The 25,970-nt window shown below is 44.0% G+C and overlaps 1 pseudogene; it reads left to right on the top strand.

Annotated features, from left to right (window-relative positions):
• The first annotated feature begins 603 nt into the window (after positions 1 to 603).
• On the top strand, positions 604 to 24,839 carry LOC127347850 (protein STRICTOSIDINE SYNTHASE-LIKE 10-like; annotated as a pseudogene).
• The last annotated feature ends 1,131 nt before the right edge of the window (positions 24,840 to 25,970 follow it).

Raw genomic sequence — 25,970 nt, 5'->3', positions numbered from 1 at the left:
CGTCCAGCACAAAGAAACATACTATGACAGGAAATCGGAATTATTCAGACTAGAGTACGGATCCAAACTCTCATCAGTTTTCTACACTGACTCGCAGAGGACGGCCGACTCACACCGGAAGTCGGGACCCTCTGCTGCTACATAAGCATAGGCACCCGCGGGAAATACAAAGGAGCTCTCGGGTGCAACGCACTCCCATACTTGGAAAAATTAAAAAAAGTTTTAAAAAATTTATTTTTTTTGGAAATCAAAGATGATTAGGTATTGTACCTGAAACAAAACATTTTTCTAGGAAATTACTTTTATTGTATCCTGGGCAAAAAAAAAACAAACTCGAAATGCTCCATGACCAGGTACTATTCACTTTATTTTTGTCATAATTTTGTCTTTTTTGCCCTGGAGTCCATGGGAATCATTTCGTGTCCAAACATTTTTTTACGAATACAAACTTGATCATCTTTTATTTCCAGGAAGATTCATTTTTTTTTACTTATTTAAATTATTATAATTTTTTTGGTCTATGGGGGTGCATTGCACTCGAGAGCCATAAGTCCGTTTTGAGGCACCCGCCCTCTTCTCTCCACCAAACGAACCAAGCAAATCGATTCAGCCAGAACCACATACCAGGTACGAGCATCGATCCATCGAAAACAAGTTCTCCAGCCAGCGAAACACGAAGCGTCGAGCAGTAGGTACAGCTAGCTACTGATGGGGATCAACATGGCCCTCGGCACTAGGGGTCTCGCCGCCGCCGCGATGATCTCGGTTGTCCTCCTGCTCCTGCTCATCTTGCCTACCACCGATGTGGCCGCTGCCGTTCCAAGCATCGACGCCAGGCGGACGCGCCACCTGCCACTGCCACAAGGACTCCTGCGCGGCCCGGAGAGTGTCGCCTTCGACGCCAAAGGCCACGGCCCCTACAGCGGCATCTCCGACGGCCGCGTGCTTAAGTGGAACGGGGACGCGATCGGATGGACGACATACACCGATGGCCCCAACTACAGCAGCGAAGCCTGCACGGCGTCCGTCCTTCGCCCGGAGACTGCCAACGAGAGCCAGTGCGGCCGCCCGCTCGGTCTGCGCTTCCACCTCAAGTCCGGGTACCTGTCCGGGTACCTGTATGTGGCTGACGCCTACAAGGGGCTCATGCGAGTCGCTCCGGGTGGTGGCGAGGCGACGGTGTTGGTTACCGAGGTTGATGGCGTGCCTCTCCGATTCACCAACGGGGTGGACATCGACCAAGCCACCTGTGGTGATCCTGCATACCACTGCATGTTGTAGTATGCCAGTCGTTGATATAACATTGACGAAGTACCATTCCGCAAATATTACATCCCTCAGAGTAGTACAACAGAACATAGCAGGTCCATAACTCATTCATTTATTATTACAAGCATAATGTACATACCATCTCGGAGCTCCTCTTGGGTCCTAAGAGGGAAACTCCTGGGTTCGAGGTGAACCCAACTTAACTTATAATACAAGAGTCTTACTAAGTGGTACATTCATTCCCTCGAGCAGCTAAGTACTAAGAATTCGCACTGCTCGGATACTACTACTACTTGGTTATTCTAGACTTGATCTCCTCCGGAAGCCTCCCCGGTTCCGTAGACTATCAGGTAGTCTACGCCTTCAACACCTCCAAAGAGGTTTGGTTCTTCATAGCCGATGATCTCGGCTCCTTCAGGGTTGTCGTTGTCCTCCTCCAGACGGTTCAGACAATCTAAGCAGGGGATTTAAGATTGGGATGAGTACGAGCGTACTCAATAAGTTCATTATAGATAAGAGGTGTTTAATGCACTAGCTACGATATTAGACCAGAAAGTCTAATACCAATGCAGGTTTTGATAAACATTTCTTCAAGATGTTTCTTTTATTTCAAAGAACTATGTCCGTCAGCCTTCACCGGTTTACTAGAACTTCATGGAGCTCCTTTCCGGCCGCGTTCGCAGTTCCATATCCCGGAACAGGGAGTGACAGGTCACGGTTCTTTACACTCTGCAGAGGTGTGTTGCTTTACCCATAAGAGATCTTAACCTTGGTGCCAACCGGGTAATCTTCCCGTCCACACTTCCTATGGTGTGAGGCCCGGTATAAGGTCTAGCCAATCATGTTCCTCCGCTACCTCGAACACCCACCCTTTGTTGCATGCCCAGACCCTGGGTCCTCGCCGGTCCCATTATTCCCACTTACGGGTGGACCCCGACCACGACGACAGTCTGGGATCGAACCAAACTCCTTCGCCGGTAGCTGCAACCCATCCTAGACCGCAATACCGTGGGGACGTAGGACTCCCCAGCCTCACCATCTTGCTCCTTCGGGCGACAAGTGTACTACGGACAATGCCGTGGGGACTTAGGACTCCCCAGCCTCACCAGCTTGCCCCCTTGGATTACAAGTGTACTACGGTAAAGCGCATCCGTTGATGAACGAGAGGTGGAAACACTTTTGACTACTCCGTCCCACTCCGGATCTTATGGTTAACACGGGTATTACGGCACAAGAATCACTGGACGACATTTGTTGTTTAATCCTAGATGGATATAACCCTTGCAATGGAACCTCCACCATATCAACACAATCCATGGTTCCATTGCCCACCACATAGTCATATTCATAGTTATGAAAATAGTGGTTTTGGTTTTTATGCAATAGTGATAAACATAGTACTTTGTAAGTAATTTGGTAAAAATACTCAAATGACATGAGCAAGCGATGAACTTGCCTGAACACTGCAAAGTGTTGCAGTTGGATGGTGTGGACTGACCCTTGTCCTCTGTTTCTGAAAAACAGCATCATTGTCCGATAAGGGCAATGGTTAAAGAAGCATTGATGCATGATTCCAGTTTTAGGGTTTGTTCCCCCTTCCGATGTCGTTATTATTTCATGTGACAGGTTAATACTAAGAATAATTTGGGGATACTCTATTTAGGGCAAAATACAACCTTGAAATGTTGTCAAGGTGTTTTTAAAGTCCAAAAGAATTTATGGACTTATTTTCATTATTGAAAATAATATGTGTGATTTAAATGATTATTTAAATCATCAAATTTTAACTTACTCTTGTTTATCTTCAAAAAATCTATTTCATATTTTATTATGATAGAGTTTTTTATACTGAGTGGTTTTCATATTTTTAATTATTTTTTAGAGCTATAAAACATTTCTTGTGTAATTTCAAAGTTTCTGTTTTAATTGGAATTATGAAAAGTCTAAAATGCCCCTGGGCCCACTTGTCAGGGTGGCCCAGCGGGTTAACCCTAACCCGAACCGCACGTCCGGCTCGGTCGGACGCATCCGTCCCCTTCCTCTCTCTCTCACGCGCTAACCCTAATCGCTCCCGTGCTCTGGCGACTCGCGCGTCGCCGCCTTCGCCGAATTATTCCGGCCAACTCCGGCCATGGCCGCCGGCGAGATGGGGTGCATCTGAACCGCCGTTCGACGGCGCTTCAGATCCACCGCGCCGATTTGTTCTTCGTCGCCTCCTTGTTTCACCCCCAACCCTTCTGCTCGTCTGGCCGTGGGGATCCACGGCGATCTCGTCGCCGCCGACGTTCCTGGTGTCGTGGCGCGGCCGTGTGCCTCGCCGAGGTGGTACTGGCATTGCGGCGAGGTGGTGCCTGGCTTGGCTTGGCCTGGCGCCGCCGTTCGCCCGGCGTGTTCCGCCGTGATGCCATGGCCGAGCTTCTCTCCGCTTAACCAGTAAGTTCTTACCCCCTCCTTCCTTCTATACTACCTGTTCTTCCTCTTCTCCTTCCCTTCTAGTCTAGCTCTGGCCACTGGCATGCTTCTCCTTGTGGAGATGCGGGTCAGGCCGTGATGCTGCTGCTACTACTCCTCTGTGTGCCTTGCGCCATGCCAGCTCTGGTGCTGTGCTAGCTGCTGCTGTGCATCTGCCATGGATCCTAGCTGCTATGCTATGCTATTCTGCTCTATAGCTTGCTGTTGCAACTCATGGGCTCTTGCTCATGAGCATACTGTGATGCTATGCTTTATTTAATTGTTACTGCTGCTGCTATCTTGCTCCTGCCTCTCCTGTGTGTGCAATTACTTCTCCCTGGCTTGATCATGATGCATGATCCTTGCCTTTGGCAAGTGCCAGTGCTCCTGGTGTGATATCTCTGTGCATGGTCATGCTCAATTGAGCATCGTTACTGACTTGGCAGCTCCATCCCTTGATGGAGTGCTTCTGGATGCAGTTGTACTACCTGTATTCACTTATCTGTGATGCAATTGTTCATGTTATATGGTTGATTTAATTATCTGGTCCATGTATTGATACTAGAATTGATTCTAGCATGTTGTAACATACTCTAGCAAGCTTCTGATGATTTAGTGATCATCAGTTGCTTGTACAAGCTGTTGTGATGTTCCTGTGCCTCACTGCTGCTTACCCTGTGATGTGTGTGTGTCACACAGACTGGTCCTGGTGTGTGCTGGTGCTTGCTCAAGCATCTATTGATGCTTGCAATGATCCTCTGGATCATGTGCAAGTGTTCCAGTTATTTGTGATTTATGAATTTCATTTATCTGTATAGCTTGTCCTTGTTTACTGGATAAATGAGATGAACTGCTTGCAGTGATGACTCTTACAGTTAATTTGATTGAGCTAGAGGGATGCCAACATCTGTTGGGGACCCTAGCTCCTTTTTGAACCCATTTGGGTGATGATACAAGTGTTTGGCTTGATGGTTTGGGGCTGTTTTAGTGGTTGAGGTGGCCTCAACTGCAACTCTTTGTTGTTCAGGAAGCTCCCACCCATGTTGGCTTGCTGTGGTTTTGTGAATACCTCACTGGATAATTCCTTGTTGGATTTCCAGTGAGCTTTGCTGTTGACAACAAGAATAGACACAAATTGTCTATCTGTCTGATGGTTAGTGAACCATGTAGTGCTAGGTGAGTTGGGCTAGGCTAGCTGTGGATCAATCCTTGCTGGATTCTTTGGTTTGCCTCAGTGATAATACACTGGGCTTGACCATTTCTTCCCTAGGATGGTTTTCTTCTGGCTTATTTCCCTTTTTGCCAGCATCAAATGGTTTTAACACCAAGTGATGATGCACACAGGGTAATCATACCCTCTGGCTTGTGTATGTGTTATGCACATGCTTATTTATGAGCAAAACAGATGTTTGCCCATGATTTCTTGTTTATACCTCACTCCAGCTCCTAGATTAAGTTGTTGGTGTAGAGGATTTCTTCTGGTGGTTTGGCTTGCTTGCCCTGCTCCTCCATGCCAGCTTGTGATGCTTGATTAATTTATGTGGCTGTTTGGAATAGGTTGAACAGCAGTGGCTGTTGTTCCTGTTCTTGTGTTCTTACTTGTTCTTACCCAGAAGCTTGTGTCGATGCTAATGGCTAGGGTTTTGGCTGTGAAAAGCTTTTATGTGCCTGGCCCTTGCTTCTCTGGTCGACAGCACTGCCTGGCGTTTGTTGGTGACTCTCCATGACTTGTATGTGTTGTGAGACATGCACACAATCTTGTGAGCTGCCTGTGTGTGTGCTGGTTGGTACTTGGTCCAGTGGATGGATCAGCTCGGCTGATCATGGTCATATCCTCTCCATTTAACTTTATCTTGCTAACCTGCCAAGTGGCTTTGCCACTTGGCATAACTTGTATTTGGTCTTTGTGTGTGTGATTGCAGGGAACAATGTGATGCTCTGGATGAAGATCAAGATCCTCTTGAGCAAGATCTCCATGATGATCATCTTGTATAGTTTAGGATAGATCATTCACTTGTAATTTTCTTTATTTTTCTTTTTCCTTTTATTCAATTTATGTAATGTGTTGTAATATTTCATATTTCTATTCTGAATATTGTAAATGACAATGTATCATGTGTGATTATCAATAAAGCTCCAATTTTCCTTAATGAGCTTTACTTTATATTTGTATTGTTCATATTCTTTATTATTTATAATTTGTTTAATGAATTACCTCACATTTGAATTATGAGATATTCATTTGATGTTTGAATTTGAAATTCAAATGCAACTTAGGTTTGAATTCAATCATGCAACTTAAGTTGTAATGCACTTACTCTCCTCTCTTCTCAAAACCCTAAATTAGTTAGGTGAGATACAAGTTTGTCGCACTCTCGAAACCCTAACCTTGTAAGGTGTCGAGAGAGAAACTTGTCCCCCTTCGATGCAGTTTTGTTTTAAAAGTGCGAAATTTCCCAAGAATTTACGATGCAATGCACATCCCTTTCTAAAATCTACCCCTCGATCGTCTCTAAACATGGGACATTACAGCCTTTCCCCCTTAAAGAAAACTTCGTCCCGAAGTTGTGGTTGCAATACCTGAAGAGTTCGGGGTATGTTTTCCTCAGGTCTTCCTCCTTTTCCCAGGTGGATTCCCTCTCGGGGTGATGTTTCCACTGTATCTTGCAGTACTTAATAGCTCGATTCCTGAGTTGTTTCCAGTTCTCCTCGAGAATCTTCGCTGGCTTCTCGATGTAAGTCAAATCTGGTTGTAACTCGAGCTCATCATGTGACACTGGCTCATCTGGGGTCTTTAAGCATTTCCTGAGTTGCGACACATGGAATACGTTGTGAACTTGGGATAACCTCCCTGGTAGTTCCAATTCAAAGGCTAACCCTCGGTTTTGACTCAGAATCTTGAAAGGTCCGATGTACCTAGGGCTTAACTTCCCCTTTACTCCAAATCTCTGAAGTCCTTTCATCGGGCTCACCTTGAGATATACCATGTCTCCAACTTGTGGCTCCCATGTTCTTCTCTTCTGATCGGCATAACTCTTTTGCCGACTTTGGGCTATCTTCAACCTATCTCTTATAATGTCAATGATTTGTTGCTTTTCCTTGACATAATCAGGATTAAACTCCTTGCTTGCTCCAGCCTCATACCAGCATATGGGGGATCTACACTTCCTTCCGTACAGAGCTTCGAACGGTGCCATCTTGATGCTGCTTTGATAGCTATTATTGTATGAAAACTCTGCTAGTGGCAAGTGCTCCTCCCATGATCCTCCGTAGTCTAGGGCACAAGCCCTAAGCATATCCTCTAGGATCTAGTTAGTTCTCTCTGTTTGTCCACCCGTCTGAGGATGATAGGCGGTACTATAATCCAACTTAGATCCTAAAGCTTCATGTAGTTGCTTCCAAAATGCTGACGTGAACACGGATCCTCGATCCGACACGATCTTCTTGGGCACTCCATGTTTACTCACGATCTCTTTGATGTAAAGATCGATGAGTTTCTCTCCTTTATCCTGCTGATTTACCGCTAAGAAGTGTGCACTTTTCGTCAACCGGTCCACGATTACCCATATCATGTCCTTCTTTTTATTGGTCATGGGTAGTCCGGTGATGAAATCCATTCCTATTTCCTCCCATTTCCATTCTGGGATTGGTAAAGGTTGTAACTTTCCTGCCGGACTCTGATGTTCAGCCTTCACTCTTTGGCAGGTATGGCATTCCGCCACATATTGTGCTATTTCTCTCTTCATATTATTCCACCAGAATAACTCCTTGAGATCCATGTACATCTTTGTACTTCCCGGATGTATGGAGTATGGTGTTTGATGGGCTTCCCGGAGTATTACTTCCTTGATCTCAGCAATATCCGGAACGCAAATCCTCTTTTGAAACCATAGTGATCCTGATTCTCCTCGGTGGAATTCTGATGGTCTTCCTTCATCAATCCTTCTCATCTCCTCTACGATGAATGGATCGTCCAATTGACCCATCATTATCTCATTCTTTAAGTTAACATTTAGCTCATCGGCTACTTGTAAAGCTGATAGTCCTTCATGAGCTTCTTTTTCCCAAAGTTGTATTTGGGCTTGGCTTATTTCCTTCCTCAACTCCGGTGATAACTCTTGTTCTACTCCTCCAGTACTCTTCCTACTCAAAGCATCTGCTACCACATTGGCCTTTCCTGGAGTGTAATTGATGGTCAAATCATAATCCTTGATTAGTTCAAGCCATATTTTCTACCTCATATTGAGTTCCTTCTAAGTGAAGAAGTAGTTGAGACTCTTATGATCCGTATAGAGCTCACACTTGGCTCCATAGAGAAAATGTCTCCAAGTTTTGAGTGCAAATACGACTGCTGCTAGTTCTAAGTCATGTGTTGGATAATTTACTTCGTGAGGTCGTAGTTGCCTTGATCCATAAGATATTACTTTCAGATCCTGCATGAGTACGCAACCCAATCCATGTTTGGATGCATCACAGTACACGGTGTAATCCTTGCCAACTTCCGGAACTGCTAACACCGGTGCCGTGGTGAGTTTCTCTTTCAGAGTTTGAAAACTCTTCTCACACTCCTCTGACCACACGAATGGTGTGTTCTTTCTTAACAGTTTCGTCATTGGTCCTGCTATCTTGGAGAATCCTTCAATGAATCTCCGATAGTATCCTGCCATTCCTAGGAATCCTCGAATTTCCTTGACAGTCTTGGGTGCTTCCCAATCTAAAACTGCTGCTACCTTGCTCGGGTTAACAGCTATTCCATCCTTGCTAATGACATGCCCAAGAAATTCCACTTGATCTAGCCAAAATTCACACTTGCTGAACTTGGCATAGAACTGATGTTCTCTTAGTGTTTGCAACACTAACCTCAAATGTTCAGCATGTTCAGTTTTATCTTTGGAGTATATCAAGATATCATCGATGAATACGATGACAAACTTGTCTAAATATGGCATGAAGATCTTATTCATAAGATTCATGAAGATTGCTGGGGCATTGGTTAATCCAAAAGGCACTACAAGGTATTCATGATGTCCATACCTTGAGACAAAGGCGGTTTTCGGAACGTCTTCCTTCTTGATCTTAATCTGATGATAACCGGACCTTAGATCAATTTTGGAAAAGACTCCCGCGCCTCTAACTTGATCAAATAGATCTTGTATTCTAGGAAGTGGGTACTTGTTCTTGATTGTGACATTATTCAAATTCTTGTAGTCTCCGCACATCCTTCTACCTCCATCTCTTTTATCCACGAAGATCACAGGTGATCCCCATGGTGAAACACTTTCTTGTATGAATCCTTTATGTTCCAAGTCATCCAATTGCTCCTTAAGTTCTTTCAACTCCTTAGGCCCCATTTTATATGGTGCTTTAGCAATCGGAGCTGTTCCTGGAATTAGGTCGATAGTAAATTCTATCTCCCTATCTGGTGGCATTCCAGGTAATTCCTTAGGAAACACATCCTGGAATTCATTTACCACAGGTATATCTTCCAACTTCACCTCCTTCATGCTGTTCAGCTGTAGCTCTACTTCGATCTGTGTATGCTTGTCTCCTTGGTAGATCATTCTACTTCCATCGGGACTTTTCAAAGACACAGTCTTATTCACACAGTCGATCAATGCTCCGTTAGCTTCTAACCAGTTCATACCAAGAATGACATCAATGTCCTTCATCGGTAAAATGAACATGTCTGCGTCAAACGCGCATTTATTGATCATGATGAGTTGTTTTTGTTTGGTATGGGTAACTACTATCGTTCCCCCCGCGGAAAGTATGGTTATGGGTGTATCTAACTTAGTGCAACTAATCCCATGTTTGATGATGAATTGCTGAGAAATGAATGATGTAGTTGCACCAGTATCAAAAAGTACTTTGCCAGGATGAGTAAGTATCTGGAGCGTACCTATCACTGCCTGATCGGAGTTAACCACCTCCTCCAAGCTGGTGCAGTTTAACTTGCCGAAGGGTTTCTTGTTCTTCCAATTCCCTCCGGTGTTTCCTCCTCGACTTCCTCCTCCTCCAGACTGACCTCCTCCATTCTTTTTATTTGGGCAATCCTTCATCATGTGCCCCTCTTGACGACACCCAAAGAAAATTATCTTGGGTTTACGACACTCTGTTGAGAGATGTCCTTTCATTCCACAGATACGGCAAACAATCTGGTTTGCCTGCTGGAATCCTTGATTCCTCTTCTGGTTGTTGTTGTAGTAGTAGTAGTATTAGTTGTTGTTGTACCTTGATTTGAAACTCAAGCCAGTGTTAGGCTTGTTGATGACAAACCTCTTAGGCTCGAATTTAGCCTTCTTTCTCTTCTCATCCTGCAGTTGCTTAAAGTCATCTTCAAGAGTGATGGCTGCATCCACCAACTCTTGGAACTCTGTTGCTCTCATCATCCTAAGCTGAACCTTAAACTGGGAATTCAGTCCCCGCATGAACCTCTTTTTCTTCTTGTCCTCGGTGTTGACCTCCTCAACAGCATACCGAGACAATTTCGAAAACTCCCTGACATAAGTCGGGATGGCCTTGTCCTTCTGCTCGAGACTTTCAAATTCTCGACGCTTCAACTCCACAATGCTTTCAGGGACATTGGATTCCCTGAACTTTCGCTTAAACTCCTCCCAGGTGAATACCTTTTCAGCCGGATATACGGCTACTATATTGTCCCACCAAGATGCGGCAGGTCCACACAACAAGTATGTTGCATATTTGACCTTCTCCAGGTCATTGCATCCAACGGTGTTGAGCTTTCGCTCCGTGTCCATCAGCCAGTCCTCCGCTTCCATAGGCTCGGGCGCGTATGCGAAAGATATAGGCTTTGTGTTCTGGAAGTCTGACAAGGTGACTCCCTGGTTCTCGGGTCTCTCCACCCTGTTCTGTTGAAGCAGCTCCTGGAAGAACTTGTTCTGCTGCTCCAACGTTATACGTTGCCTTTCCTCCAACATTTGCATGTATTGGAGGAAGTTCTGCTGCGTCATGGGTGGTGGTGGTGGTGGAAACTGATTTCTGGCTGCTTCGTCAGCCTCTTCCTTCTGCTTAGCCTCGCGCTCCATGCGCTGCGCTTCACTCTCCTCTCCTACCGGTCCCGACATATCCCCCTAGTTCTGCAACACAAGGTGATACTCATAATTACTCCATGCGCAAGTTTTCTGAGCTCAACTTTGTGCACAGAACTAGTCACGCAATGGAAATCAAGAAGCAAAACCAAATCATTCAAAACATATACCATGTATATACATAATTAAGTGGTCTTATTACAATACTCAGGTCGATGTGAGTATGCAAACTCACTTATTGAAGTATATGTACAAATTTCTACAAATATTACACACTACAATACATGTGGTACTTATGTATTGTAGTCTCACCTCCCTTGGTGGTCTCTAGTCGTGCTTCACTCCCGGTACATCCCAGGCTTCCATCCGGTCGAACGTGTCGTCCTCCTGAAAGAATCTGGAACGTAGGGTCTTCCCGTTGGCTGGTAGTCGGAATCAGAGGATGATCCGAGGGAAAAATCTGTGTTCATGAATTGATTATTCAAAACATCATAATCCACCCATCGGGTATATTCCCCTGTGACTCCACCATAGGTATTACCTCCATCCGTATCTGACTCGATCAGTATAGGGTACTCCTCATAGTCACCCCTATTATACTGATTGCCCTGGAACTGGGTTGTGGCGTCCTCATTCATCCCCGCATTATTTCTGACTGAATTGCCAGAGTTTCCGGTGTCTGACCCCCAACGCCAACCTGTTGAGTTCTCTATAGGAGTCTCGGAACGCTGATTGTTTCCGGATTCCTCTCCACCCTCATATCCTCTATAGGAACTGCTAGGATAGTACCTAGGTGTAATGGGTGTGGTTTCTAGTTCAGGATGGTCAATACTAATGTAGTCACCAGCTGAGTAAACTGGTGTGTGCACCTCATTCTCCATGGTTTCCTTCCCCTTAGTCTCCTCCTTGGGTTCAGTGAACTCCTCTAACATTGTATCAATTGCCCCCGACAGATGTCGGTTCAACTGAAAGAACAATGACAATAAGTTGCGGCTATTGTCCATGTACTTAGCGGCTTCTGCTGGTTTGCGTTTTGCAAATTTGAAGTGGTTAAGCATAGGATCATCTTCCTCCTCCATATGAGGAATGTGTGAGAATTCGGAACCCATAAGATCTTTCGTCTTATGTTCCCAGATATCAGTGATGGCTCTCATAATGGCTATATGGTAGGCTGTTTGGGTAGTTCTAGCCTCACCTGCTGGCATCACTATGCTCATTCCTAGGGATTCTGGAAGTCTTAGTCCTACCCTACACTTCGCCAATACAGTACCATCGTAGTACATGTATTTCTTTACTTGGATCTGGGGATCACACCCAAATTCAAGTAACATGGCACGTAAAATATCTGCGAGTCCTCCTTCATATTCACTCAGTGTTGAATCCATCACTTTCACGTTTCGTCCCGAACGTGAACTTGCCATAGTTGGCTGTAGAAATAGAAAGAATATAAGATTAGTAATAATGCATCATAATAGAGATAATAAAGAATTATCGCACTAAGAGATATGATTGTTGTATTCTCAATTGAATATACACCATATTTTTAGAGAATTCTTTACTAATCCTATTTGACTCCTAACGTTCGGTCCCATTTACTAGGTTCCAACCTAAGGTCAAAGCTTTTGCTCTGATACCAACTGTGGTGACCCTGCATACCACTGCATGTTGTAGTATGCCAGTCGTTGATATAACATTCACGAAGTACCATTCCGCAAATATTACATCCCTCAGAGTAGTACAATAGAACATAGCAGGTCCATAACTCATTCATTTATTATTACAAGCATAATGTACATACCATCTCGGAGCTCCTCTTGGGTCCTAAGAGGGAAACTCCTGGGTTCGAGGCGAACCCAACTTAACTTATAATACAAGAGTCTTACTAAGTGGTACATTCATTCCCTCGAGCAGCTAAGTACTAAGAGTTCGCACTGCTCGGATACTACTACTACTCGGTTATTCTAGACTTGATCTCCTCCGGAAGCCTCCCCGGTTCCGTAGACTATCAGGTAGTCTACGCGTTCAACACCTCCAGAGAGGTCTGGTTCTTCATAGCCGATGATCTCGGCTCCTTCAGGGTTGTCGTTGTCCTCCTCCAGACGGTTCAGACAATCTAAGCAGGGGATTTAAGATCGGGATGAGTACGAACGTACTCAACAAGTTCATTATAGATAAGAGGTGTTTAATGCACTAGCTACGATATTAGACCAGAAAGTCTAATACCAATGCAGGTTTTGATAAACATTTCTTCAAGAGGTTGCTTTTATTTCAAAGAACTATGTCCGTCAGCCTTCACTGGTCTACTAGAACTTCATGGAGCTCCTTTCTGGCCGCGTTCGCAGTTCCATATCCCGGAACAGGGAGTGACAGGTCACGGTTCTTTACACTCTGCAGAGGTGTGTTGCTTTACCCATAAGAGATCTTAACCTTGGTGCCAACCGGGTGATCTTCTCGTCCACACTTCCTATGGTGTGAGGCCTGGTATAAGGTCTAGCCAATCATGTTCCTCCGCTACCTCGAACACCCACCCTTTGTTGCATGCCCCGACCCTGGGTCCTCGCCGGTCACATTATTCCCACTTACGGGTGGACCCCGACCACGACGACAGTCTGGGATCGAACCAAACTCCTTCGCCGGTAGTTGCAACCCATCCTAGACCGCAATACCGTGGGGACGTAGGACTCCCCAGCCTCACCATATTGCTCCTTCGGGCGACAAGTGTACTACGGACAATGCCGTGGGGACTTAGGACTCCCCAGCCTCACCAGCTTGCCCCCTTGGATTACAAGTGTACTACGGTAAAGCGCATCCGTTGATGAACGAGAGGTGGAAACACTTTTGACTACTCCGTCCCACTCCGGATCTTATGGTTAACACGGGTATTACGACACAAGAATCACTGGACGACATTTGTTGTTTAATCCTAGATGGATATAACCCTTGCAATGGAACCTCCACCATATCAACACAATCCATGGTTCCATTGCCCACCACATAGTCATATTCATAGTTATGAAAATAGTGGTTTTGGTTTTTATGCAATAGTGATAAACATAGTACTTTGTAAGTAATTTGGTAAAAATACTCAAATGACATGAGCAAGCGATGAACTTGCCTGAACACTGCAAAGTGTTGCAGTTGGATGGTGTGGACTGACCCTTGTCCTCTGTTTCCGAAAAACAGCATCATTGTCCGATAAGGGCAATGGTTAAAGAAGCATTGATGCATGATTCCAGTTTTAGGGTTTGTCCCCCCCTTCCGATGTCGTTATTATTTCATGTGAGAGGTTAATACTAAGAATAATTTGGGGATACTCTATTTAGGGCAAAATACAACCTTGAAATGTTGTCAAGGTGTTTTTAAAGTCCAAAATAATTTATGGACTTATTTTCATTATTGAAAATAATATGTGTGATTTAAATGATTATTTAAATCATCAAAGTTTAACTTACTCTTGTTTATCTTAAAAAAATCTATTTCATATTTTATTATGATAGAGTTTTTTATACTGAGTGGTTGTCATATTTTTAATTATTTTTTAGAGCTATAAAACATTTCTTGTATAATTTCAAAGTTTCTGTTTTAATTGGAATTATGAAAAGTCTAAAATGCCCCTGGGCCCACTGGTCAGGGTGGCCCAGCGGGTTAACCCTAACCCGAGCCGCACGTCCGGCTCGGTCGGACGCATCCGTCCCCTTCCTCTCTCTCTCACGCGCTAACCCTAATCGCTCCCGTGCTCTGGCGACTCGCGCGTCGCCGCCGCCTTCGCCGAATTATTCCGGCCAACACCAGCCATCGCCGCCGGCGAGATGGGGTGCATCTGAACCGCCATTTGACGGCGCTTCAGATCCACTGCGCCGATTTGTTCTTCGTCGCCTCCTTGTTTCGCCCCCAACCCTTCTGCTCGTCTGGCTGTGGGGATCCACGGCGATCTCATCGCCGTCGACGTTCCTGTTGCCGTGGTGCGGCCGTGTGCCTCGCCGAGGTGGTCCTGGTGTTGCGGCGAGGTGGTGCCTGGCTTGGCTTGGCATGGCGCCGCCGTTCGCCCGGCGTGTGCCGCCGTGCCGCCATGGCCGAGCTTCTCTCCGCTTAACCAGTATGTTCTTACCCCCTCCTTCCTTCTCTACTACCTGATCTTCCTCTTCTCCTTCCCTTCTAGTCTAGCTCTGGCCACTGGCCTGCTTCTCCTTGTGGAGATGCGGGTCAGGCCGTGATGCTGTTGCTACTACTCCTATGTGTGCCTTGCACCATGCCAGCTCTGGTGTTGTGCTAGCTGCTGCTGTGCATCTGCCATGGATCCTAGCTGCTATGCTATGCTATTCTGCTCTATAGCTTGCTGTTGCAACTCATGGGCTCTTGCTCATGAGCATACTGTGATGCTATGCTTTATTTAATTGTTACTGCTGCTGCTATCTTGCTCCTGCCTCTCCTGTGTGTGCAATTACTTCTCCCTGGCTTGATCATGATGCATGATGTTTGCCTTTGGCAAGTGCCAGTGCTCCTGGTGTGCTATCTCTGTGCATGGTCATGCTCAATTGAGCATCGTTACTGACTTGGCAGCTCCATCCCTTGATGGAGTGCTTCTGGATGCAGTTGTACTACCTGTATTCACTTATCTGTGATGCAATTGTTCATGTTATATGGTTGATTTAATTATCTAGTCCATGTATTGATACTAGAATTGATTCTAGCATGTTGTAACATACTCTAGCAAGCTTCTGATGATTTAGTGATCATCAGTTGCTTGTACAAGCTGTTGTGTTGTTCCTGTGCCTCACTGCTGCTTACCCTGTGATGTGTGTGTGTCACACAGACTGGTCCTGGTGTGTGCTGGTGCTTGCTCAAGCATCTATTGATGCTTGCAATGATCCTCTGGATCATGTGCAAGTGTTCCAGTTATTTGTGATTTATGAATTTCATTTATCTGCATAGCTTGTCCTTGTTTACTGGATAAATGAGATGAACTGCTTGCAGTGATGACTCTTACAGTTAATTTGATTGAGCTAGAGGGATGCCAACATCTGTTCGGGACCCTAGCTCCTTTTTGAACCCATCTGGGTGATGATACAAGTGTTTGGCTTGATGGTTTGGGGCTGTTTTAGTGGTTGAGGTGGCCTCAACAGCAACTCTTTGCTGTTCAGGAAGCTCCCACCCATGTTGGCTTGCTGTGGTTTTGTGAATACCTCACTGGATAATTCCTTGTTGGATTTCCAGTGAGCTTTGCTGTTGACAACAAGAATAGACACAAATTGTCTATCTGTCTGATGGTTAGTGAACCATGTAGTTCTAGGTGAGTTGGGCTAGGCTAGCTGTGGATCAATCCTTGCTGGATTCTTTGGTTTGCCTCAGTGATAATACACTGGGCTTGACCATTTCTTCCCTAGGATGGTTTTCTTCTGGCTTATTTCCCTTTTTGCCAGCATCAAATGGTTTTAACACCAAGTGATGATGCACACAGGGTAATCATACCCTCTGGCTTGTGTATGTGTTATGCACATGCTTATTTGTGAGTGCTGGCGTGCAGTTGGCGTGGGAGTTAGAAATCTCTGTGGTGTAATTTTCCTTCACGTCCCCGGCAACGGCGCCAGAAAAAGAGCTTGATACGCGTACAACACGCGTCCGTTGGGAACCCCAAGAGGAAGGTGTGATGCGTACAGCGGCAAGTTTTCCCTCAGTATGAAACCAAGGTTTATCGAACCAATAGGAGCCAAGAAGCACGTTGAAGGTTGATGGCGGCGAGATGTAGTGCGGCGCAACACCAGGGATTCCGGCGCCAACGTGGAACCTGCACAACACAACCAAAGTACTTTTCCCCAACGAAACAGTGAGGTTGTCAATCTCACCGGCTTGCTGTAACAAAGGATTAGATGTATAGTGTGGATGATGATTGTTTGCAGAAAACAGTAGAACAAGTATTGCAGTAGATTGTATTTCAGATGTAAAGAATGGACCGGGGTCCACAGTTCACTAGTGGTGTCTCTCCCATAAGATAAATAGCATGTTGGGTGAACAAATTACAGTTGGGCAGTTGACAAATAGAGAGGGCATGACCATGCACATACATGATATGATGAGTATAGTGAGATTTAATTGGGCATTACGACAAAGTACATAGACCGCTATCCAGCATGCATCTATGCCTAAAAAGTCCACCTTCAGGTTATCATCCGAACCCCTTCCAGTATTAAGTTGCAAACAACAGACAATTGCATTAAGTATGGTGCGTAATGTAATCAATAACTACATCCTCGGACATAGCATCAATGTTTTATCCCTAGTGGCAACAGCACATCCATAACCTTAGGGGTTTCTGTCACTCCCCCAGATTCACGGAGACATGAACCCACTATCGAGCATAAATACTCCCTTTTGAAGTTAAGAGTAAAAACTTGGCCAGAGCCTCTACTAATAACGGAGAGCATGCAAGATCATAAACAACACATAGGTAATAGATTGATAATCAACATAACATAGTATTCTCTATCCATCGGATCCCAATAAACACAACATATAGCACTACAGATAGGTGATCTTGATCATGTTAGGCAGCTCACAAGATCCGACAATGAAGAGTAATGAGGAGAAGACAACCATCTAGCTACTGCTATGGACCCATAGTCCAGGGGTGAACTACTCACTCATCACTCCGGAGGCGACCATGGCGGTGAAGAGTCCTCCGGGAGATGAATCCCCTCTCCGGCAGGGTGCCGGAGGCGATCTCCTGAATCCCCCGAGATGGGATTGGCGGTGGCGGCGTCTCTGGAAGGTTTTCCGTATCGTGGCTCTCGGTACTGGGGGTTTCGCGACGAAGGCTATTTGTAGACGGAAGGGCAGAGTCGGGAGAGTCACGAGGGGCCCACACGCTAGGGTGGCGCGGCCAGGGCTTGGGCCGCGCCGCCCTACTGTGGCGCCGCCTCGTGGCCCCACTTCGTCTTCTCTCCGGTCTTCTGGAAGCTTCGTGTGAAAATAGGCCCCTGGGCGTTGATTTCGTCCAATTCCAAGAATATTTCCTTACTAGGATTTCTGAAACCAAAAACAACAAAACAAGAATCGGCTCTTCGGCATCTCGTTAATAGGTTAGTGCCGGAAAATGCATAAATATGACATAAAGTATGCATAAAACATGTAGATATCATCAATAATGTGACATGGAACATAAGAAATTATCGATACGTCGGAGACGTATCAGCATCCCCAAGCTTAGTTTCTGCTCGTCCCGAGCAGGTAAACGATAACAAAGATAATTTCTGGAGTGACATGCCATCATAACCTTGATCATACTATTGTAAGCATATGTAATGAATGCAGCGATCAAAACAATGTAAATGACATGAGTAAACAACTGAATCATATAGCAAAGACTTTTCATGAATAGTACTTCAAGACAAGCATCAATAAGTCTTGCATAAGAGTTAACTCATAAAGCAATAATTCAAAGTAAAGGCATTGAAGCAACACAAAGGAAGATTAAGTTTCAGCGGTTGCTTTCAACTTATAACATGTATATCTCATGGATAATATCAATGCAAAGTAATATAACAAGTGCAATATGCAAGTATGTAGGAATCAATGCACAGTTCACGCAAGTGTTTGCTTCTTGAGATGGAGAGAAATAGGTGAACTGACTCAACAATAAAAGTAAAAGAAAGGTCCTTCAAAGAGGAAAGCATCGATTGCTATATTTGTGATAGAGCTTTGGTTTTGAAAACAAGAAACAATTTTGTCAATGGTAGTAATAAAGCATATGTGTTATGTAAATTATATCTTACAAGTTGCAAGCCTCATGCATAGTATACTAATAGTGCCCGCACCTTGTCCTAATTAGCTCGGATTACCGGGATTATCATCGCAATGCACATGTTTCAACCAAGTGTCACAAAGGGGTACCTCTATGCCGCCTGTACAAAGGTCTAAGGAGAAAGCTCGAATCGGATTTCTCGCTATTGATTATTCTCAACTTAGACATCCATACCGGGACAACATAGACAACATATAATGGACTCCTCTTTAATGCATAAGCATGTAGCAACAATTAATTTTCTCATATGAGATTGAGGATGTATGTCCAAAACTGAAACTTCCACCATGGATCATGGCTTTAGTTAGCGGCCCAATGTTCTTCTCTAACAATATGCATGCTCTAACCATTAAATGAGTGGTAAATCGCCCTTACTTCAGACAAGACGGACATGCATAGCAACTCACATGATATTCAACAAAGAGTAGTTGATGGCGTCCCCAGGAACATGGTTATCGCACAACAAGCAACTTAATAAGAGATAAAGTGCATAAGTACATATTCAATACCACAATAGTTTTTAGGCTATTTGTCCCATGAGCTATATATTGTAAAGGTAGAGGATGGAAATTTTAAAGGTAGCACTCAAGCAATTTACTTTGGAATGGCGGAGAAATACCATGTAGTAGGTAGGTATGGTGGACACAAATAGCATAGTGGTTGGCTCAAGGATTTTGGATGCATGAGAAGTATTCCCTCTCGATACAAGGTTTAGGCTAGCAAAGTTATTTGAAACAAACACAAGTATGAAGCGGTGCAGCAAAACTCACATAAAAGACATATTGTAAACCTTATAGGACTCTACATCGTCTTCCTTGTTGTTCAAACTCAATACTAGAAATTATCTAGACCTTAGAGAGACCAATTATGCAAACCAAATTTTAGCATGCTCTATGTATTTCTTCATTAATAGGTGCAAAGTATATGATGCAAGATCTTAAACATGAGCACAACAATTGCCAAGTATCACATTATCCAAGACATTATAGCAATTACTACATGTATCATTTTCCAATTCCAACCATATAACAATTTAACGAAGAAGATTCGACCTTCGCCATGAATACTATGAGTAAAGCCTAAGGACATACTTGTCCATATGCAATAGCGGAGCGTGTCTCTCTCCCACACAAAGAATGCTAGGATCCATTTTATTCAAACAAAACAAAAACAAACCGATGCTCCAAGCAAAGCACATAAGATGTGATGGAATAAAAATATAGTTTCAGGGGAGGAACCTGATAATGTTGTCGATGAAGAAGGGGATGCCTTGGGCATCCCCAAGCTTAGACGCTTGAGTCTTCTTGATATATGCAGGGGTGAACCACCGGGGCATCACCAAGCTTAGAGCTTTCACTCTCCTTGATCATATTGTATCATCTCCCTCTCTTGATCCTTGAAAACTTCCTCCACACCAAACTCAAAACAACTCATTAGAGAGTTAGTGCACAATTAAAATTTACATGTTCAGAGGTGACATGATCATTCTTAATACTTCTGGACATTGCACAAAGCTACTGAAAGTCAATGGAATCGAAAAATCCATCAAGCATATCAAAACAGGCAATGCGAAATAAAAGGCAGAATCTGTCAAAACAGAACAGTTCGTAAAGACGAATTTTACTGAGGCACCAGACTTGATCAAATGAAAATGCTCAAATTGAATGAAAGTTGCGTACATATCTGAGGATCACTCACGTAAATTGGCATAATTTTATGAGTTACCTACAGAGAATTAGGCCCAGATTCGTGACATCAAAGAAATCTGTTTCTGCGCAGTAATCCAAATCTAGTATGAACCTTACTATCAACGACTTTACTTGGCACAACAATGCACAAAACTAAGATAAGGAGAGGTTGCTACAGTATTAAACAACTTCCAAGACTCAAATATAAAATAAAAGTACAGTAGTAAAATCATGGGTTGTCTCCCAAGAAGCGCTTTCTTTATAGCCGTTAAGATGGGCTTAGTAATTTTAACGATGCTCACATAAGGATGAGAGTTGAAGCGAAAAGAGAGCATCAAAAAGCAAGTATAAAAAAAAATTTAAGCCTAACCCACTTCCTATGAAAAGGAATCTTGTACACAAATGAATTCATGAAAAACAAAGTGACAAGCATAGGAAGATAAAACACAAGTAACTTCAAAATTTTCAGCATATAGAGAGGTGTTTTAGTAACATGAAAACTTCTACAACCATATTTTCCTCTCTCATAATAATTTCCAGTAGCATCATGAACAAACTCAACAATATAACTGTCACATAAAGCATTCTTATCATGAGTCTCATGCATAAAATAATTACTACTCCCAACATAAGCACAGTCATTCTTATTAATTGTAGTGGGAGAAAATTCAACAAAGTAGCTATCATTTTTATTCTCATCAAATATAGGAGGCATAGTATAATCATAATAAACTTTATCCTCCATAGTAGGTGGCACCAAAATACCACTATCATCATAAATGGGAGGCAAAGTATCATCAAAGTAAATTTCCTCCTGCATGCTCGGGGGACTAAAAATATCATGCTCATCAAAACCAGCTTCCCCAAGCTTAAATTCTTCCATAGCATTAGCAATAATAGTGTTCAAAGTATTCATATTAATAACATTGCCATTAGCACGCATATAAAGTTCCATAGGATTTTTAATTTTCTCTTCAAACACCTCATGTCCTAACTCAAGATAAATACTATAAAGATCTCTAATATTTTTGTTGTTTTCCATTAAGCCTAACTAGTGAAATAAAAACATGCATGGAATTAAGTCAAGTAAACCAAGTAACTAATTTTTTTGTGTTTTTGATGTAAAGAAAGCAAACAAAGCAGTAAGTAAAATAAAGCAAGACAAAAACAAAGTAAAGAGATTGGATGTGGAGACTCCCCTTGCAGCGTGTCTTGATCTCCCCGGCAACGGCGCCAGAAAAAGAGCTGCTGGCTGACGTGGGAGTTAGAAATCTCTGTGGTGTAATTTTCCTTCACGTCCCCGGCAACGGCGCCAGAAAAAGAGCTTGATACGCGTACATCACGCGTCCGTTGGGAACCCCAAGAGGAAGGTGTGATGCGTACAGCGGCAAGTTTTCCCTCAGTATGAAACCAAGGTTTATCGAACCAGTAGGAGCCAAGAAGCACGTTGAAGGTTGATGGCGGCGAGATGTAGTGCGGCGCAACACCAGGGATTCCGGTGCCAACGTGGAACCTGCACAACACAACCAAAGTACTTTGCCCCAACGAAACAGTGAGGTTGTCAATCTCACCGGCTTGCTGTAAGAAAGGATTAGATGTATAGTGTGGATGATGATTGTTTGCAGAAAACAGTAGAACAAGTATTGCAGTAGATTGTATTTCAGATGTAAAGAATGGACTGGGGTCCACAGTTCACTAGTGGTGTCTCTCCCATAAGATAAATATCATGTTGGGTGAACAAATTACAGTTGGGCAATTGACAAATAGAGAGGGCATGACCATGCACATACATGATATGATGAGTATAGTGAGATTTAATTGGGCATTACGACAAAGTACATAGACCGCTATCCAGCATGCATCTATGCCTAAAAAGCCCACCTTCAGGTTATCATCCGAACCCCTTCCAGTATTAAGTTGCAAACAACAGACAATTGCATTAAGTATGGTGCGTAATGTAATCAATAACTACATCCTCGGACATAGCATCAATGTTTTATCCCTAGTGGCAACAGCACATCCATAACCTTAGGGGTTTCTGTCACTCCCCCAGATTCACGGAGACATGAACCCACTATCGAGCATAAATACTCCCTCTTGGAGTTAAAAGTAAAAACTTGGCCAGAGCCTCTACTAATAACGGAGAGCATGCAAGATCATAAACAACACATAGGTAATAGATTGATAATCAACATAACATAGTATTCTCTATCCATCGGATCCCAACAAACACAACATATAGCACTACAGATAGGTGATCTTGATCATGTTAGGCAGCTCACAAGATCCGACAATGAAGCATAATGAGGAGAAGACAACCATCTAGCTACTGCTACGGACCCATAGTCCAGGGGTGAACTACTCACTCATCACTCCGGAGGCGACCATGGCGGTGAAGAGTCCTCCGGGAGATGAATCCCCTCTCCGGCAGGGTGCCGGAGGCGATCTCCTGAATCCCCCGAGATGGGATTGGCGGCGGCGGCGTCTCTGGAAGGTTTTCCGTATCGTGGCTCTCGGGACTGGGGGTTTCGCGACGAAGGCTATTTGTAGGCGGAAGGGCAGAGTCGGGAGAGTCACGAGGGGCCCACACGCTAGGGTGGCGCGGCCAGGGCTTGGGCCGCGCCGCCCTACTGTGGCGCCGCCTCGTGGCCCCACTTCGTCTTCTCTCCGGTCTTCTGGAAGCTTCGTGTGAAAATAGGCCCCTGGGCGTTGATTTCGTCCAATTCCGAGAATATTTCCTTACTAGGATTTCTGAAACCAAAAACAACAGAAAACAGCAACTGGCTCTTCGGCATCTCGTTAATAGGTTAGTGCCGGAAAATGCATAAATATGACATAAAGTATGCATAAAACATGTAAATATCATCAATAATGTGGCATGGAACATAAGAAATTATCGATACGTAAACAGATGTTTGCCCATGATTTCTTGTTTATACCTCACTCCAGCTCCTAGATTAAGTTGTTGGTGTAGAGGATTTCTTCTGGTGGTTTGGCTTGCTTGCCCTGCTCCTCCTTGCCAGCTTGTGATGCTTGATTAATTTCTGTGGCTGTTTGGAATAGGTTGAACAGCAGTGGCTGTTGTTCCTGTTCTTGTGTTCTTACTTGTTCTTACCCAGAAGCTTGTGTCGATGCTAATGGCTAGGGTTTTGGCTGTGAAAAGCTTTTATGTGCCTGGCCCTTGCTTCTCTGGTCGACAACACTGCCTGACATTTGTTGGTGACTCTCCATGACTTGTATGTGCTGTGAGACATGCACACAATCTTGTGAGCTGCCTGTGTGTGTGCTGGTTGGTACTTGGTCCAGTGGATGGATCAGCCCGGCTGATCATGGTCATATCCTCTCCATTTAACTTTATCTTGCTAACCTGCCAAGTGGCTTTGCCACTTGGCATAACTTGTATTTGGTCTTTGTGTGCGTGATTGCAGGGAACAATGTGATGCTCTGGATGAAGATCAAGATCCTCTTGAGCAAGATCTCCATGATGATCATCTTGTATAGTTTAGGATAGATCATTCACTTGTAATTTTCTTTATTTTTCTTTTTGCTTTTATTCAATTTATGTAATGTGTTGTAATATTTCATATTTCTATTCTGAATATTGTAAATGACAATGTATCATGTGTGATTATCAATAAAGCTCCAATTTTCCTTAATGAGCTTTACTTTATATTTGTATTGTTCATATTCTTTATTATTTATAATTTGTTTAATGAATTACCTCACATTTGAATTATGAGATATTCATTTGATGTTTGAATTTGAAATTCAAATGCAACTTAGGTTTGAATTCAATCATGCAACTTAAGTTGTAATGCACTTACTCTCCTCTCTTCTCAAAACCCTAAATTAGTTAGGTGAGATACAAGTTTGTCGCACTCTCGAAACCCTAACCCTGTAAGGTGTCGAGAGAGAAACTTGTCCCCCTTCGATGCAGTTTTGTTTTAAAAGCGCGAAATTTCCCCAGAATTTACGATGCAATGCACATCCCTTTCTAAAATCTACCCCTCGATCGTCTCTAAACCTGGGACATTACACCACCGGTGAGGTCTATTTCACCGACAGCTCCATGACCTACCAAAGGTCGCAACATGAGATGGTCACGCGAACCGGAGACTCGACTGGCCGGCTAATGAGGTATGACCCGCGGACATGAAAGGTTGTCGTGCTCCAATCCGGCATCACTTACCCTAATGGCCTTGCCATGAGCGCCGATAGAACACATCTCATCATCTCATCGACCGGACCATGCAAGCTACTAAGATATTGGATAAAGGGTTCCAAGACTGGCACAATGGAGCTATTTGCCAATCTTCCGGGCTATCCCGATAATGTGAGGCCCGACAATAGAGGAGGATATTGGGTGGCATTACATCGTGAGAAGAACGAAGTTCCCTTCAGGGTTGCCTGCTAGCTTTGAGGATAAGTGATGAAGGACAAATCATAGAGGAGATACGAGGACCCAAGAGCGTCAGGCCAACCGAGATAGTGGAGAGGAAAGGTGGAAGACTATTCATGGGATCTGTCGAGCCTCCTTACGTATCCGTTGTCACACATAAATCAACACAAATAGATATCAATTAGGATGTGTAGTATAAGATATTTGGTAGGATTTGATATTTTCTAGTGTTACGTTATTGTTTTCTCTTTGGTATATTTTATTATTTATTATTATTAGCATATAGAGATCAATCTAAGGATGTTTAATTAAGTTTTTTCGTAGGATATGTTCTTGCTAAGTGTTATGTGAAGGTTCTGTTTTCTCTTTGGTATATTTGTTACCATATTTTGTTAGTTTAATTTTCTATTGGACAAAAATCATGTATTCCATCGGTATAATAATGTATAATAATTCCCTCTTTTATGAAGCATTATACAATAGTAACGTTGTGAGTTTAAAAAATACACTAATGACGTTGTGGCTATCGAAAACTGTTACAAGTCGCAAGAACAAAAAATCGAATCTTGCAGAAAGAAAGCTATGCACATATCCAGTCCAATGGAAGCCAAACCATGATTCAAAATAAAAACCCTAACAGCGGCACCACGGAACATGATAATGATTTCGGACAACTAGCAGAACCCCACAAACTTGACACCATATTCGTGTATGAACTTGATCCGCGAAATAGCAACCAGTTCACAGACCAACACAAGGGAACATGTATGTTGTATAAATAGAAGACTTTGCACTACAAAGAATTGTCACATTATTATTCATAGCACCAAATGTCGGCGACGCGGTGAGCTACTTGTGTGTACCGTCTGCTGTCGGCGACGCGGTGAATCAATGACGGCGCCGTTGTGATTTTTGATGATCACAAATTAGAGAGTAGAGAGCACACGCGTTCAACACTGGAGCGCGCCAGTTCGTATTTTGCCTTGGAAAAAGTGTATTTCTTGGTTCGCGCCTCCGTGGCCAGTGAGCTGTGTCCCCGACCATCCCCACGCTGTCTACGCGTCGTCCCCGCTTTGCTTCCCGGTTCCTTTCTTCCAAAGTCTTCTCGTCCATCGCCAACCCGGGATCTCCCTTCACAACCACCATCTCCGTAGCTTCCCGTGTGCCGCCGCAGTTGCCGTGCCGTTGCCTGTCGACCAGCTCCGCGTCGCCGTCACGGCCGCAGAAGATCCCCGCTACCTGGGCGCCACCGCGAATCAAACCGCCGTCCTCTTCCATATTAAAGTCCGGCCCGTTCCCGTTACATCCACCGCACT

This window comes from Lolium perenne, chromosome 4, assembly GCF_019359855.2.
Source record: "Lolium perenne isolate Kyuss_39 chromosome 4, Kyuss_2.0, whole genome shotgun sequence".
NCBI classification, from domain to species: Eukaryota; Viridiplantae; Streptophyta; class Magnoliopsida; order Poales; family Poaceae; genus Lolium; species Lolium perenne.
The sequence above is the reverse complement of the archived record's forward strand: the minus strand, read 5'-3'. Positions and strand labels throughout refer to the sequence as shown.